Source organism: Aedes albopictus, chromosome 2, assembly GCF_035046485.1.
Source record: "Aedes albopictus strain Foshan chromosome 2, AalbF5, whole genome shotgun sequence".
Classification (NCBI taxonomy): domain Eukaryota; kingdom Metazoa; phylum Arthropoda; class Insecta; order Diptera; family Culicidae; genus Aedes; species Aedes albopictus.
The window spans coordinates 287,870,889-287,888,864 of NC_085137.1; the positions used below are offsets into that span (position 1 = coordinate 287,870,889).

General features: G+C 39.3%; 1 protein-coding gene across 1 annotated transcript in view; it reads right to left on the reverse strand.

The window, feature by feature from the left end:
- The window catches only part of LOC109411163 (cell adhesion molecule Dscam2), a 344,364-nt gene extending 336,251 nt beyond the window's left edge, over positions 1-8,113 (reverse strand). Inside the window, exon 1 of the mRNA XM_062852025.1 lies at positions 6,652-8,113. The gene's annotated coding sequence lies outside the window, so the exon portion shown is untranslated. The remainder of the gene's footprint in view (positions 1-6,651) is intronic.
- Positions 8,114-17,976: the final 9,863 nt, after the last annotated feature.

Genomic DNA, 17,976 nt, shown 5'->3' on the forward strand with positions numbered 1-17,976 from the left:
GCAGAGGACGCAGTACATCTATCTCTTTCGATAGAAAGAAACACCACCCAGAACAAGCGGGGTACAATGAAATAGAACTACTGGGCTGTTCTCAAGATACACGTAAATACTACAAAAGCTGCCTACCAGCACGCATCCCGCAAAGGCTTCGTATCGCATACCGAAATGTGCACTATGTAGAGACAAAGACGAGAACCTCCTGATGGATGATCGAGAGGTGAACGAAAGGTGGAAGCAGTACTTCGACAAGCACCTGACTGGCGAGAAGATTGTAGGTATGGAGGGTCAAGGTAGCGAAGGAAAAGACTGCGTTGGTGCAGCAGAGGACGGAAACAAATCAACTCCGACGCTGAGGGAAGTTAAGGATACCATCCGCCAACTCAAAAACAACAGAATAGCTGGTAAGGATGGTATCGCATCGCAGCAGTTCTCAACATGATGGCCAGGAAAAGTTGGCGACATGCCTGCACTGGTTAGCAGTAAAGATCGGGGAAACTGAACAGCTACTGGAGGAATGGAAGCGCCTACAAAGTGCTGTCCCAGATCATCTTCCGTTGTTTATCAACAAAAGTATATGGGTTCGTGGGAAGTTTTCAAGTCAGCTTCATTGACGGCCGGTCAACAACGGACCAGACCTATACTGTACGATAAAAAGTGATTTGATGTATATAACGCGTGATCGAGAATGAAGAGCTGTAGCTGAAAACCAAAGAGTTGGGTGTCCCTGATGACGATGAGCATCCTCAGGGGAACAAGATACTTGAGATGCTTTACGACTGAGAAGTCGTGAAAATTCAAAAATCAATGTGCGGTGATTTCCACCGGTAACAAAAAATAAAGATTTCGCTATTATTATGTACACTGGAAGATTTTAATTCAAAAAGAGAATATACTTGGTTTGCCGGGCAAACTCACCAGCAAAATTTCTCAAAGAGAACCAAAAATTACCGCAAAGTGTGAGATGAGATTATCTCGGTATTTAGTAGCAACGTACGTCAAACAAACATTCCTCGTCTTCCCCGATGACCGTAAGGACGTGGCCGACACCGTGGAATTCGAAAGTGCACATAGAGCGGTAGCTATTCCCAAGCTCCGTTTGTAGGTTCTTTGTGCAATTTTGTTTGTTCTAGTCAATCACGGAGTAGCATATACGAATTGGACGATACAATTCACAAATTAAGAGAAACTCTAATAAAATCTCATTCAATACTTATTTTAGGCCTATTCTCATTCACTCTGTCACTCATAGTTCACTCAGGCAATGTACGAAGCGATATTCATTTGCCAAGGCGCACCTCAAACTTTATGCTGCTGACTATTGCCGGGCGCTTATATGTACGTATGGCTAACAATAGCGGCTAATTTGCAGCGACCATGCTAGCTAGTTTGGCTAAGGCTAGCAGCGATTTCTCACCATGCACATGGTCAAGATGCTTGTACTGGTAATGGCACAATCTTTCTACTAGAATGATCGAAATCAGAAATTTCGAATTCATGCACCAAAAACAGCTTGATCCGACAGTTTCCGTTAGGCGAAATATGGGACAAATAACGACAAAATTTGTGACATTTAATGTGGAGCCTCGTGGCCGTTCGGTTAGCATCACCAAGCGTATAACCGTACCATGCCATGGGGTGAGAGTTCGATTCCTGCTCCGAGTGATGAAACTTTTTGCAAGGATGTTTCTTCCTCGTATCCACTGATGCTCGTAATGTGTGTCATGTCCTTTGTTTAGTGTTAAATTTCGTTCAGTCTGTACATACTCTGGCTGAAGACGGTGTTCGTGTCTTATTTTTTTTAATGTGACGAAACATCGTGCAAAGCCAGAACGTCGTTTGTTCATTTTATGACAGTGTTGGCAAAAATAGCGAAGTTATAATGAATTTGATATTTTTGTAAATAAGTGTAATATTTCATGAACGATGAGAAGATGCTTCATCTCCACGATACGATGATAGCCACCACACTTCGATTCAACCCTGCCGGATGCTGCGTACGGAAACGTGCACGTCCAGTAACGCATGACCGGGACATTTTCCCAATCAATGTACGATGCTCGTACATACCTACTACGAATCAATTGCTGCAATGAAAGCTCACTGCCATGCTCGGCTTCAAAACTGACCGGTCCGAAAGCAGACCCTTACATTAGTATTCAAAGCCGAATAGCTTTGACACAGCTGGATTCACCAACACACGATAACGCTGCACAAGGGTAACAGCTCTTCCCAACCGTTTTGATACACATACCCACTTGAGTTTCATTTTTCAGTTTAGGCGATGCAAATGAGTCCAGCACAGGACATAATATGCATCCATGCGCTTTTATTACCTTTCACCGTGAGCACACATGCAAAATTTTCCACTTTCCGGACTCCTACTTCTCCGTGCACGTGTCCAGTTCACATCTGCCACAAAGAAAGTTCTCTGGACCACCACCCCCTCCATCCTGTAGGTTGGATGGCTGGCTGGGTTCGGACAGTGCAACGTGAATGTGCACACATTTGTTTCATTCGGAACGTTCGGACCACGTCTACCGTGGGAAACAAAACGACTTGCCTTGCCAACGAATGGGAAAGGTTATTCAACTTTCTGGTCACAGGTTCTTTTAATGATTCTTTGAATGGTTCAGACTGGTTTTAAATTGAAATGTCATATCTAGCCGTCCTTGTAAATGGCGATGTACTGCGAAAGAAAAATCTACACTCAGAAATAAAACTTCAACTATTGTTCCGTCCTGTTATGATTTTTTTATGCTCAATTATTATACAAACTCATAAGGTGTTTTATCGCTATTTCTATTTTTAATATAAAAATTGAAAGATTTTGAAAATGAGAAACATAGGGTGCCGGTCAAGTGCTGGTAATTTGGACACTGTTTCGCAATAACTCGTTCAATTTCAAAATCGACTTGAATTTTTGAACACGGCTTTGAACACTAATGTTTTTTACACGTTTTTTTACCCGAATTTTTTAAACGTCGCGGTTTATTTTAAAATTTCTAGTAAAATCACTGCGTTATTTATAAAAACGTGGTAAAAAATCCGCGTTTTTTTAACAAACGTAAAATAGTTAGGACCACATCTATCGTAGCATGACTTTTTTTTAAAGTTTTTTTAAATAACGTGGTTTTTGACGCGGTGCCATTACTGTCGTAAAAAGAACTTCAGTGTATTCGTATCTAACCGCGTAAAAAACAATCAGTCAAGTGGTTCAAAATAAACTGAGTTTGAGTGAAAATCTGACAAAATTAGAAGCCATGACGCGATGGTTCCACTTCCCTAGTCGTAAGGTCCTAAAAGTCCAACGGTGGGTAAAAAACAAGAGAGCTACACCCAAACTGATAGGAATATGATGGTGGTTTCTATCTCATGCTTCCACAGGTCAATATGCGACATCTTCTGTGGTACATATCCAACAGCTAAGTACGAAGCACTAAGCGCCTCAGCTATACCTAATAAATAAAACAGTGACTACAACAGTGCAAGACGTGATCCCAAGTAGCACACTTGTCACAGAAAAGTCATGGCAGCGCAGGTTTTTATTGCGCATAAATTACTGTGACTTGCTTCTAGCATGTAAGTATTAATTTGTTAGAAGTAAGTCATAATGACTTCTGAGCAACAAAAATCTGCGCTGACGTGACTCTTCTGTGACTAGTAAGTGTGTTACTTGGAAAAGGTATCACTCACTCAGCGCAACCCAATGGTTGTTGGTTCGACGAGAAATGCCAGTGAGTGACGAACGTGAAAAATATCGCCAGATTCTAAAGAGAGCTATACAGGGTGGCAAAAGTAGAAGAAAAGTACATCCGCCTTAAAAACATGAGAAAATGCAGCATGAAGGGAATGTGATTGATGAAGTGCATGAAATTAAGGATCGGAGCGATATGCGGTGGTTTTATGAAACTGGCAAAGTCACGGCAGTTTTAGTTTGCATTGCGTTGCGTGGAAATGAAGTAATTCGTAGATTGTATACTGAAAGTTGCCATGTTAAAATCCTTAACACTATTATTACTATTACTTATGGAATGGAAACTTTCATTGCCGGCCACGCCCATCTTCTCCGTTACGAATACAGGAAGAGATATGATGATATGGTAATTGTTGAACAAAAGGCCAGCGACTCACCGACGCCCTTATAAGTGTCAAGGAATTGGATGTGGAGCGGACCTGACATAATATATGGCTAAAGCACGTGACTATCACGCCGAGCACCTGGAATCGTACCCCGCTCCCGACAAACTCACTAATTGTGATTTCTACCCCTATGGACAGCAATTAGTTACGACCTATCATTGTTCCGCGATATGTGCTAGTCCAGGGGTTCTCATTTTTTTCAGTTTGCGACCCACTTTAGATTATAATAGAATTTGGCGACCCACCAGTACATAACATAAGCCATTTTTCAAAATTGATATTGTATTTTTGAATAAATACATTTTATCGCTTTTATGACCAATCTTAATATTACAATATTTCGATGTGTTTTATTTACAGTGCTTTATCCGTTTTCTCTTTTAAATGAAAATATTATTGGATGGCCAGACAAGATCTCTTAAAAATATAATCTCACTCTTCATAAGCTTATTTGAATTATATGTAGTTTCAATAACCTATTTCGATGTTCTGATTTCTATAAAAGTTCAGATTACCGAAATGCAGCTTTTTTAGCCCGTTTGTCCCGAAGTTAAGTTGTACCGAAGTTTGTTGAAAATAAACAGATAGTTCAGTGAAGATTATCGTTCGGGGGTTATTGTCCGGATCAGATAATATGTTGCTCATTTTAAGTTGAAACTTTTATTTAAAAACAAACTACTGAACGTGACATGAGAATATCCCAAATTTTCCCAGCATCTTAAACCTTCCATTGAAAATTACTAGTTTCAAAATCGTTTTCTGAACGCAGACAGTAGTGGGCGTGGGTGGCAAGAAGCGGCTCGTGGGTGGCAAGAAGTGCCCTGGAAGTGGCGGGCAGAATAACAAAGAGGAAGAATGAGACAGCAAGCGCGAGCAACCAAGCTCCCAAGTCGGTTGCAAAACGCGCAAGCGACAGGGAAACCAAGTCCCAAGAGGCCAACTTTGAGAGAAATGGAGGTCAGCCAGACCAAGGAAAGTAGAACTTCAAAACTAAGTCGAATACAGGTGCTGAGGGCCATGCAAGGCCAATCAAATCATTTCTCATCGCTGGACGCGGATGTAATAAGCATCCGGAACACCAGGACTGATGCTAGTGCTGAAGAAGGAGGCAGCAAAGAAAGGCACCTCCTACAAGGCACTAGCCTAGGAGGTATTGGGTTTCTAAGGAAAAAAGGCTCCCTTAGGGGAAGTAAACAAGGCGACTGCAGTCGGCAAGATCAAAGTAGGCCTGACAGTGTGCCTGCTCGGCATCTCCGAACCGCCAGAGGACTGCTTTAAGTACTTCGAGCAAGGGTACAAGTCGTGGGCGTTTAATGGCCCCGACAGGAGCAAACTCTGCAGGCAGTGCGGAGTGCTAGGCCACATCGCCAGAGAGTGGAATTCCAAAATGCCTGATTTACACGATGAATAAGGGTCACACGATGGACGAGCCTAAATGTCCTTACACGCGAGGAGGTTAAACCAACCGACGGTAATGCAGGTCACACAGCTAAACCTGAACCACTGAGAGGTCACACAACAATTGCTGGAACAAATGTCGAGTATGAAGGAGATATGTGGTAGAGATATCACTCCGGACAACATTGTTGAAAGGATGTATACGTGGGCCAACAAGTGAGAATCCGTTACTTCTACGATCTCCCGAATCGTACTTGAACTACAGAGAAAATGGCGGACCGACCAACAGCAAGTTTAGTTGCCCCCCTTCCTTCCCATCCGAGAGCTTGAGTCCAACGGGTAGTCTACAGTTCTAGCCAATACCCAAGCTTACAGGGGAAAGAGGACAACTTAAGACGGTAGCTGGTGGAACGCTAACCAATAGAGAGTATTCATTCTCGAAGTCATCCCTAACGGGCGTCCCAAGTAACACACTTTTCACAGAAGAGTCACGGCGGCGCAGGTTTTTGTTGCGCAGAAGTCACTGTGACTTACTACTAGCAAGCAAGTATTTTTTCGTAAGTAAGTCATAGTGACATCTGCGCAACAAAAATCTGCACCACCGTGACTCTTCTGTGACAAGTGTGTTACTTACAGGCATTGGCGAAACAACTGATTTTTGCCAGGGGGTGCACTACAAACAACTATTCTTTAGCTCATCCATTCATTCCATCCATTCATCGCCCCATATCTCACAGCAATGATTCAAAATTCCAGGGGGTGCCTGGCACCTATGCTATAGGGTATCGCGAAGGTAAGGAAGAGAGAGAATAAGTTTTTAGTGGGTCAATCCCCTACATAATCCGAGGAAGCACATCTTGGGTATCTGGTCATCAGATTTCAGAAACAAAAGTTTAATAACTTGTTTTGAATCAAACAATTAAGTTCTATTTAGCGTGTAAACATTAATTTTGCAATATAAATATTCTGGAGTACACAACATAAAAGTAATAAATTATTCCAATTAACGGTAATACTTAAGGAGCCTTCACCAGTCGAAGCCAAACATACATCTCTGAGAAAATCGTGAAAAACTATCGATTTCTTGGTTGCCGACTTGCGTCAATTCCATACCTGTTTTCTCCTGTGTGCTCGGAAGCTGCAACTGCACTATGGCTGGCACGGAGCTGTCTATCGCACCAACACATTTGAATGCATCATCACAATCACCAGCATCGCTTCAATATCATCCGCCGACGTACAACCGAGGCAAATGCCACCACCAGCAGTAGCACCAGCAGCCATTCCGTGCTCCAGTAACAACGTCAACAAGCAAAAATCCAAAAATGTGAGTTAATTAAAAATGCATTTCCTGTCGGCAGCAATGATTGAAAACTTTTCACTTCGGAGATTTTTCTTGTTTCTCTCCCAGGGAAACTGCAGCAGAACTAACTTTTTTACCTAGTTTTTCGCTCCGTTTAGCGCAATTTGCATTAAGTCCTAGCAGAGTAATTATTTATTCTATACACATTCACTACACTATTTTAGATACTGGTTGCAATACCTTTTCTTCAGCATTACGTTCTATATAAGTTCAGTTCGAGTAGTTGTCGGTTTGCAGATATGAAGATCAGAGTTTTTATTTTACCGCCACAATTCCGAATACACATTTATCTTCAATTTACTGCTTCCACATTCAACAATCTTTTCTTTATCGCATTGGTATTATTTTTATTTCCAAGCCCGAGAAACACAGTCTCGCTCTGTGGGTCACGTCTGCCACCCACCACCCACGACTCTTGAGCCGGATCGTATAACCCTTCTCCATTCACAGCCTCGCCAGCATCAGACAAATCTCTTCTTTACTTTCTTCCGTTTCTTCACACACGATTGCACCCGAAATCAAACAAATCCCCCAATTTCACGTTTTCTTCGCCTTTTCTTAGAAGCTATCTAAGATTTCCTCCGGTCTTCCGCCACACACACAGCATCTTCCCATCCCCATTGGGAAAAAATAAGACAAATAAGCCGCCGAAAAAAGGGTTGCAATTTGTCCGCACCACAGACGAACCCGCTTCGCACGATGAGCGTAAAACTTTGGCAATAGTCCTGAATTATGACATTTTAATCCATTTTTTCTCGTCTCAGACACTTTTGCTAGAGACTGCCTCTGCCATCTTTCTTTTGCTTTAGTGAGTGAAACTGCCTCCGCCGCCGGAGAAAAACTTGCCACTTTTCACTCTAGCAACACTTGGTCAAGGAATGAGCCTCGGTTTTTCACTCGGAATGCTTCTTGCTTCTATACCTGCCAGTGCCAGACGATGAAGGTGGCGGCCAAAAGCACGGCAGAAGAGGTGGAAACTCTACGGCAACCTCATCGTTTGCCAGTAGGAACAAATCCTACTGATGACCGACCACACACCGATGCGATTCTCATTGCACAGCATCCCTTTACCAGGCGAAAAAAGGGTTGAAGTCGGATGCGTCGGCATCCAATGAGGAAACTGCAACCATTATGGGTCTGCCAAGGTAAACCGTATTTATCGAAAACTGTAGCTGTATTACAGAACTTAAATTCAAATCTTATTGTTTGATAATTGTGTCCAACTTTTTTATTTGGCTAAGAAACGCTATGTAGCGTGTTTTTACCCAAACGACTTTCATAAAATCATTTAATACGTTTAACAACAACCGTTCAATACGAAGAAATAAAGGAAAAAAAAGGCTGGATCTGCTTAGCGTTCTACTAATCAAAGTACAGCGGAACGACAAAAAATATAATTAGGGCGCATGGTATGGAAAGGTATGGTAACGTCACAGACAGGACTTGGTGAAGGGTTGTGATGAGCACAGTGTACAAAGGAGAATAAAAATAAACCACTTAGTGTCTCCTAAGGTTGAAAAAAAAACACATATCCAAGATATACATAGATTCATGAATTTAATTTGACTCCAATACACTGAAGTTTTTTTTACGACCGCGTAAGAAAAAAACGCGAAAATAAACCGCGTTATTACAAAAACCGTCGTAAAAAAGTCAAGTCACGGTGGATGTGGACCTGACTATTTTACGCGTGTAAAAAAACCGCGTTTTTTTACGACGGACTGCAAAAAAAACCACGTAAAATAGTTTTGTGGAGGGAATAGAAGCACAAAATATTATCCCCTGGGCACCTACGACTCCACAAGCAACCAATAAGCAAGAGTAAATTCGCTTACGAATTTGTCCGCAACAAAAACTAGTAGGAATGTTTGTCTTTTCATTTCGTGTCTTTTTGCATTGATTCACTACTGAAACTCGTGTGATGCATGAATCTATTTCTTTTCTAAACCATGGAGGGATAATCTGCTCAACAGACAGCCGGACAGAAGGTTCTTGTAGTGTGGGGTTGAGGATCGTCTTCTAACAAATAATAAAAAAAAGTTCATGCCAGGACCACTATTTCCACGACTCACTAAACAACATTCCCATGGTCGCCAAATCCTCCTATTCTCCGGAACCACCACGAAGGCATTGCTTCAGGAAGGGGCTAGTGCATATCGCACCCTGAAGGTTAGCTGCGTAGCCTGCAGCAACGAACATCGATGACTCGCTTTGGGGAGTCCACCAAGGTAGCATGCTGTCGCTTAGCCAGTTTCCCGAGCGTTTTTCACCACTCATTTTCGACACGAATGCACAATTGTGTAAAGTGTCGTTAATAAATAAACAAACAAACAAACAAACCACTCATTTTGTCCTCGGAAGGCAGGCAGGGTCGACACCATGCCTGCTTCCAACTGCACAGCAAGTATCAAGAACTGATACCGCGTGCACAGCGATTTGACCTTCCCGCAAGTAAGGCCTTATCAGCCAGCACATAAGAAGGACGTGCCGACACGGGGCCTCTCTCTGGCCCGACCTTGCCGAGGAACCCTTTCCAAACGCGGACTCGGAAGTCGGAGCGCATCGGCAATAGCCTACCAAACGGTGTTATTAAACGTGTTCTTTACATCCAGAGTCACTACTGCACAGTAGCGAATCCCCCCTCTCTTTTTGTAACCGACAGGATAGTGTATATGGTCGACCTCCCCTTCCGGAAGCTGAACTGGCTGCTCGAGAGACCATTTACACCCCTCCCCCCCCCTCTTCTTGGAAAACTCCCTCGTCCAGGAATTTTTGCATAGCAAACCTGAACATCTCGGGAGTCTCTGCAATAGCTACTTTTGAGGCCAGGTTCGGAACCCCGTCGACCTGGGGCCTTACCTACGCTAAGAGACTTTGCTACCCCCACAAGTTTCACATCCGTGACCCTCTCCTTATCGTCAGCCGCAGTTCCCGACTATCGTATGAAAGGAGGCCAAGGACTAGGATCATGATGCGAAAAAAAAGCCTCGATGATACCCTCCAACATCTCTGGAGATTGCTCAGAAGGAGCCTTTACACCTCTCTTCTTGACCATTACGATCCTCAATCGCTTGAGTCCGCTAGTAAACCAGTGGTCTCCCATTTCTAGGGTCGACTCGCCTAGGCATGGTCGCATCGCACGCATGCGAGAACACCACTACCAGCTCATCGCCGTCTAAACCAAGCAGGTTTCGCTGACCGCGGAGCGCCTCCCTAAATACCCCTTCGTCGAAGTATGATGTCTTCCACCTTCGAGGGCGTTGCCTTGGCCTAGCCGCCTCTTTCTCTACCTGCTGCCTGCTTTTGCTGTAGTCGATACTGTAGCGAACCGCCAGGTGATCGCTGCGAGTGTAGCTATCGTCTATTCTGCAGTTCGAACTACTTGTTAGGCCAAGGCTACAAAAACTAACGTCAATTGTTGACTCCACACCGTTCCGCCTGAAGTTACTCTTGGTACCGACAATAGCCAGTTCGACATCTAGTATGGCCAGTATCTTCAGTAGGATCTGATCCCGCTGGTCAGGATGACTCTGACTCATTTTATAATAATAGTCATTTCTAGTATGTGAATTTTAATATACAGGCAAAATCTGGCTAAAACTGGCTATATTTGCAATAGATAAAACTTGTTTCATATCTTCAAATGTGGAAATCCTGGTCTGCGAAAACGTGTGAAAGTAAACAAATGGGCATGTCAAACATAAGCATTATTCAAGGTAAAATTTTCAATAACATGATAAATAAGAGAGATAGATACATACTTTCTTCGAGAAAGTTACGCGTTTAAATAAGGCAAAACATTTGCTAGATTATGTGGAAATTGTGAAAAATGCGTAGAAAAAGTTCTAAACAAAAAACTGATTTTAAGGAGTGCATCATAAAAAACGCCTCAAATGTACATACAAATCAAAAGATAGAAATTGTGTATGTCCGGCAAAGAAATTTCTAGTTAAATTGTCTGCAACTTCTCTGAACAAACATATTTTTTTAGCTTACAAAAAAAGATAGAAATCGTTTCTCACTTTTAGGAGGATTGATCACAAAACTGATGTTTCCATAGAGACGAACCAGCCAAGGGCTAAAAGTCTCTCAAATAAAGCTAAATCAATCAATGTTTCCATAAATTAGGGCTTATTTTATAGAAAAACTTTGCCGAAGACACTAAAGATCACAAATCATGTCTTCATGGTCAAAACAATTTCGATCACGTTTTTGGGACATCCGCAACGCTGTGGATCGGGTCGTACCTCCTCAATCTAGCTGCAGTCAGAAGGACAACAGTGCCCAGGCTGCACTACCAGCTGAGCACACAACTCTTAGCTGGCGGTCTTTGTTATCGCTTGACCCGTGGAAGCATGAGGTAGGAACTTGTGAGGACCAGAGCTATGTTGGACGCTCTCCTTATCGACTCACCGTTTTGCAGTCCAAGGCCCTGGCATTAAAGTCACCCGCTATTACCACCCGCTGCCCTGTTTGCACGGTCGTCGTACAGTCCAGCATCTACGTGAACTGCTCAATCGAACCGTGGTGGCGCATAAAAGCTACAGAAGAAGACCCCGTTTACTTTGGCGACCACGAAGCCCCCATAGGTAGTAGAGTAAACAGATATAATATGCCTCCTTAAGCAGAAACGGCAATATCTCTGAAACTAGAGCCTTAGTCCACTTATTGTTCACTGCAAATCTTGGTTCTTAGAGTCAGTGAAGTGTTGCATGCGAACTTTGCCTTTGGAAGAACGGCTATGGAAGCTTTCAAGCGTTTTTCGAAAGTGTTCCAAATTTTACCATATCAAAACAACCGCGGCAGTGGAGCGGACCTGAGAGAGAGGAGACAGCTGGCTTCGATTGTGTGCTACTTAATGTCAAGGAGGACCTGTCACAAACTGTCACCGCGAACCCATCTGAAAATCGCACATTGATGGTGTAAGGTGGTCAAATTTCCAAAATTTCTTTTTAAAATACGGCTCCGTTCTTTGTAATTAAAAAAGATAAAATAATGATGGTCAGTTTTCCCAAACCAGCGCAACGAATCCATTAATTGTTCATGGTTTGTAGCAGCGAACTCAATATGAAAATCATTTTTGACCAATTTTATATTTTCAAACCATTGTGCGGCGCCTAAAGTTGAGCAAACAAGTAAGAAGAAGAAATGTAAACATCGTGACTGTCAGTGAGCTGTCTCCTCTCTCTCAGGAGCGGACCAGGTGTGATGGTTAAAGCGCGTGACTATCACGCCGAGGACCTGGGATCGAATTCCACTCCCAATAAACTCACAAAATGTGAGTTCTTCCTTCGGAAAAGCTTGGGTCCCGAGATAAACTAGCCTAGAGCTAAAAATCTCGTTAATACAGATAAAAAACAATCGGAGCAATACGCCCCATCCAGCCCCGTGATAAAACTGTCTTTGGGAATAATTCCACCATATGCTTATCCCAGGAGGATTTTTCAACAACTGTTTAACGGCATAATAGTTACAAAATAACACAAGGGTACAGAACTTAGGTTTGCTTAAAAGAGACGCTTATTACGCCTGAAACGAGGGTTTCAGACTTTTTGATATTTCAATTGCTTTGCTGCACCAAATCATCAAACGGACCAGCTTGATGGCAATTATTCTATAATATTTAAGATTTGTAATCGCAAATAGCGCTTAGATCGCTAGAAAATGAAGAATGGCGTTTTGACACCAACTCCTGGACTGGTAATTTACCGGTCGCCCGCTATGCTGGCGACACGGGGACGGCAAACTATTTTTTCACTATAGAGTTTGACAGGTTGGATTGTGCCTCGTTACGTGGAGCATAAATTTATGCTCCAGCCAAAATATTCACCAACACAATCGTGAAATTTGTATGTTTACCTTTTTACGAGGGATATTGGTGCAAAACGCTTGCATCACATTAGATCTCATAAAAATGTTGATCATGAAAAAGTGGCATTATTTAATAAATTTCAATTTGAGAGTGTCAATTGTTAGGTAAAGTTCCTACAGAAAGTGGGAATTGTTTGTGAAAAGACACACAACACCTGTTTTCGCAAACTTTGTTCGCCAAAGTGCGTTTTCCCTTATTTTCTCCCGCTGCTGTATTGAGTGAATGTTGGTATTAGTGAGCTCTAGCTGCGCATGATAAGCGGCAACAAAATCAGATCACCGTAGCATCCCCGTGGCTGGCGATATCCGTTCCCCACTCAGAAACCGCCTGATAAAACAGTTGCTGAGCTGCGTCACAGTGGTTCAGGAGCAGCTGCGTTACCTGTATGTACTGTGATTTGTTCACTGCAGCTTTCTTGAAGACCTGGAACCAGTAGGGTACATATTGTTCACGGATTTCCCGATACAAATCAGACAAATGAGTGGACTTCCCAACCAACATGTTTGCTGTACAAGAGCTTAAGCGAGCTTTCCTCCAAAAGCGTTTGCTCCATAAGCTATTATGCAGCTACTTTTGTTAGTAGGGTTGTGCACAGGGATAGGGTGCGACTCAAAACTCTTTGCGTGCCGCACACTCTGCTACGAGACAGCACAACAAACTAGAAGGAGACGAGTACGCGCAATCGGTTGTGTGTTGCTCGCTTGCTTTGCCGCGCGCTGGAGCTCTCCTGTCTCTCACGCTGCACTCTCTCGGTGCTTGTCTCCGTGCTTTTCACTTGGCTTGATACTACGCATGATTGCAAAAATTTCGAATCAAACGACCCATCACTTGTCAACCCTTGACAAGCAACCCTTGACCCTTGTCTCTCGGCAAAACGGGAGACGAGCACTTGCGATTGTGTGAAGCACACGCTTTTTTCGCACCGCACGGTGCATGCCGCCAATCCCTGGTTGTGCAGACTTGCGCCTTATGGCCTTCGGCGCAGCATCTCCTACACAGTTTGCTCCTGTCAGTGCCTGTGTACATTCCCATGAGCCTGTACATTCCCATTACTTGTGTCCTGCCCAGACAACCAGTAATCGTATAAGATGTTGCATAAGATGATTAAGTGGAGGCCGCATGCATGCCTCCATTTAGGTGAATGTAAAATGTACGCATATCGCCTCCACTTTATCATCTTATGCAACATCTTATACGATCACTGGTTGACTGGTTGGTTTCAGACTCTTCCTACTTCATCGGACTTTTTTACGCCCACCACAGGCAGCTGAACCAAGGCGTGTCTACCGGCCTCTTCCGTCCCTGCCGGCCTCTTCAGCAGCCAAACGGCTGCGGTGGCCACCTGCATGACGCGCTGTTGCAGCAGTCCCGTGACGAGCTTTTCCACCTGATCTCTTCAACTTTTGGTCTTTTCTTCTTCCTCTTCCACTCGACTTTTGTCCACAGGGGGTTCCTCCCCTTGATGCAACCTACTCTGTCGTTTCTGAGGGAGCCTAACAACGGTCACAACCTCCTGTTCCCTTCCAAAGCTACCCAGTCAACCAGTGATCGTATTAGATGTTGAACAAGATGTTAAAATGGAGGCGATATGCATACTTTTTACATGCGCCTAAATGGAGGCATTTACGCATATCCCTTTCGTGACGGAGCGCAAAAAATTGAAATCTCCATACAAATGGCTCAACTTTGGCTCTACAGAACTCTCAAATTTCCCAACATAACAACAATTATTTTACCTCATTTGAAAGAACTACTCTTTATCTTTCGATTTCTTGCTTTGACTACCTAGACAAATCAGAAATAAAAATTATGCGACAGACAAAACTTTGTGATGTTTTACGGTTTTTGTCCACTTTTTGTTTACCTTGTTGTGATAAATCTCACAGGCAACGTAAACAAAAGTTTGTTTACACACAAACGAGTATAAGTAATGGCTGAATTATTGAAACAGTTTACATCACATAAAGCAAAGTCTAAACAGATGAAAAAAAATATGCAAAACTGCTACCGCTCAACAGCACAATTGTGCTGGTTCGTCACGAAAGGGATATGGCCTCCACTTTATCATCTTATGCAACATGTTATACGATTACTGGTTGTCTGGGTAGCCTTTCCAGGCCTTTACCTTGCCAGCTTTCCGGGACGCCCGGCTGGGTCCGACTTGCCAGCATTACTGCCGACCTTCGGGGTTGGTATTCTCTTAGCCTTGCGGGCAGCGCCAAACAGCTCCTGACGGCTACCCCACCTGTTTCTGCGTGTGCTTATCACGGGCAGTCGCTTCCACCACACCTTTTGGACTTCTTGCGAAAGCGAAGGCCTCCGTCGGGGTAGACTTCGTAACCTTTGCTTTTACCGGTTCTGCCGCTGCTGCAGTCTTCTCGAGCTCTCGTGATCTTGCTTGGCATTGTCCATCGACTTACGAAGTCGCAACAGGGCTGTTTTAAAGTCCTTGCTTATGTTGGACATCGTGGACACAGAGTAGATGATCTTGCCAAGCTGCGGCTCAGTCACCTTTATTTGCAGAAAGCCCATCTCTTTTCTAATTGATGGCCCTCATCAATCACTTTCCGTCCAATATTCGACCGGGGGGGTCGGCTGGCCGGGGAATGAATTGGAGCTCCCACACTGGAGCTGCATGCGCAGCTTCCTGCTCCTGACTCCTCACTTCTCGTTAACGGCAACCTAGCCAGCCCACTTCTTGCGAAGGGGTTAACCTCGCCACTACCACTGCCACTTGTACTTGTTTGTTTTTGATTAAATTTTATACTTAATCCCACAGTTGCACGGGAAAGGAGGTCCACCACGCCAGAGCCCTGCATTAACGCGGTAAAGATCGAAATCTTCTGTCGAACATCTGTTTCACCCCTTTGATCACTCATTCCTCGGCACGGATCGCTTGACCCCTTGAATTGGAATGGAAGATGGAACCCCTGGCGCCTGTTAATCCAACTATCTACCCTCGGGATAAACTTGTGGAACTATCCCACGCGCGCTGCCATTTGACCATGGAGGCTAATCTGGCAGTCCTACGTATGCCTCTTGAGCCGCGCATTTCGAAACACTGTACTGATCACCGCTTGCTGCTCCGACTTTCGGTTGTTCACAGCCACCACCTCAGTTTAAAAAAAAAAATATATTCGATCGATTCACCGTAGACTTCAAGCGTAATGTCGTCAGCGGAACCGACGATTGCCACTCCCATCGGGAACTTCAACCTTAACACTTCGCCATACATGACATTGCATAACACCGGACCCAGGATGAAACCTTGCGTGACTCCTGAGGTTATGTGAAAGCACTTCCGACCCACCTCCCCCCTCCGCTCCGATTCGTATACTTGTACTTGATTCTTATTTATTTATTTATTTATTTATTTATTTATTTATTTATTTATTTATTTATTTATTTATTTATTTATTTATTTATTTATTTATTTATTTATTTATTTATTTATTTATTTATTTATTTATTTATTTATTTATTTATTTATTTATTTATTTATTTATTTATTTATTTATTTATTTATTTATTTATTTATTTATTTATTTATTTATTTATTTATTTATTTATTTATTTATTTATTTATTTATTTATTTATTTATTTATTTATTTATTTATTTATTTATTTATTTATTTATTTATTTATTTATTTATTTATTTATTTATTTATTTATTTATTTATTTATTTATTTATTTATTTATTTATTTATTTATTTATTTATTTATTTATTTATTTATTTATTTATTTATTTATTTATTTATTTATTTATTTATTTATTTATTTATTTATTTATTTATTTATTTATTTATTTATTTATTTATTTATTTATTTATTTATTTATTTATTTATTTATTTATTTATTTATTTATTTATTTATTTATTTATTTATTTATTTATTTATTTATTTATTTATTTATTTATTTATTTATTTATTTATTTATTTATTTATTTATTTATTTATTTATTTATTTATTTATTTATTTATTTATTTATTTATTTATTTATTTATTTATTTATTTATTTATTTATTTATTTATTTATTTATTTATTTATTTATTTATTTATTTATTTATTTATTTATTTATTTATTTATTTATTTATTTATTTATTTATTTATTTATTTATTTATTTATTTATTTATTTATTTATTTATTTATTTATTTATTTATTTATTTATTTATTTATTTATTTATTTATTTATTTATTTATTTATTTATTTATTTATTTATTTATTTATTTATTTATTTATTTATTTATTTATTTATTTATTTATTTATTTATTTATTTATTTATTTATTTATTTATTTATTTATTTATTTATTTATTTATTTATTTATTTATTTATTTATTTATTTATTTATTTATTTATTTATTTATTTATTTATTTATTTATTTATTTATTTATTTATTTATTTATTTATTTATTTATTTATTTATTTATTTATTTATTTATTTATTTATTTATTTATTTATTTATTTATTTATTTATTTATTTATTTATTTATTTATTTATTTATTTATTTATTTATTTATTTATTTATTTATTTATTTATTTATTTATTTATTTATTTATTTATTTATTTATTTATTTATTTATTTATTTATTTATTTATTTATTTATTTATTTATTTATTTATTTATTTATTTATTTATTTATTTATTTATTTATTTATTTATTTATTTATTTATTTATTTATTTATTTATTTATTTATTTATTTATTTATTTATTTATTTATTTATTTATTTATTTATTTATTTATTTATTTATTTATTTATTTATTTATTTATTTATTTATTTATTTATTTATTTATTTATTTATTTATTTATTTATTTATTTATTTATTTATTTATTTATTTATTTATTTATTTATTTATTTATTTATTTATTTATTTATTTATTTATTTATTTATTTATTTATTTATTTATTTATTTATTTATTTATTTATTTATTTATTTATTTATTTATTTATTTATTTATTTATTTATTTATTTATTTATTTATTTATTTATTTATTTATTTATTTATTTATTTATTTATTTATTTATTTATTTATTTATTTATTTATTTATTTATTTATTTATTTATTTATTTATTTATTTATTTATTTATTTATTTATTTATTTATTTATTTATTTATTTATTTATTTATTTATTTATTTATTTATTTATTTATTTATTTATTTATTTATTTATTTATT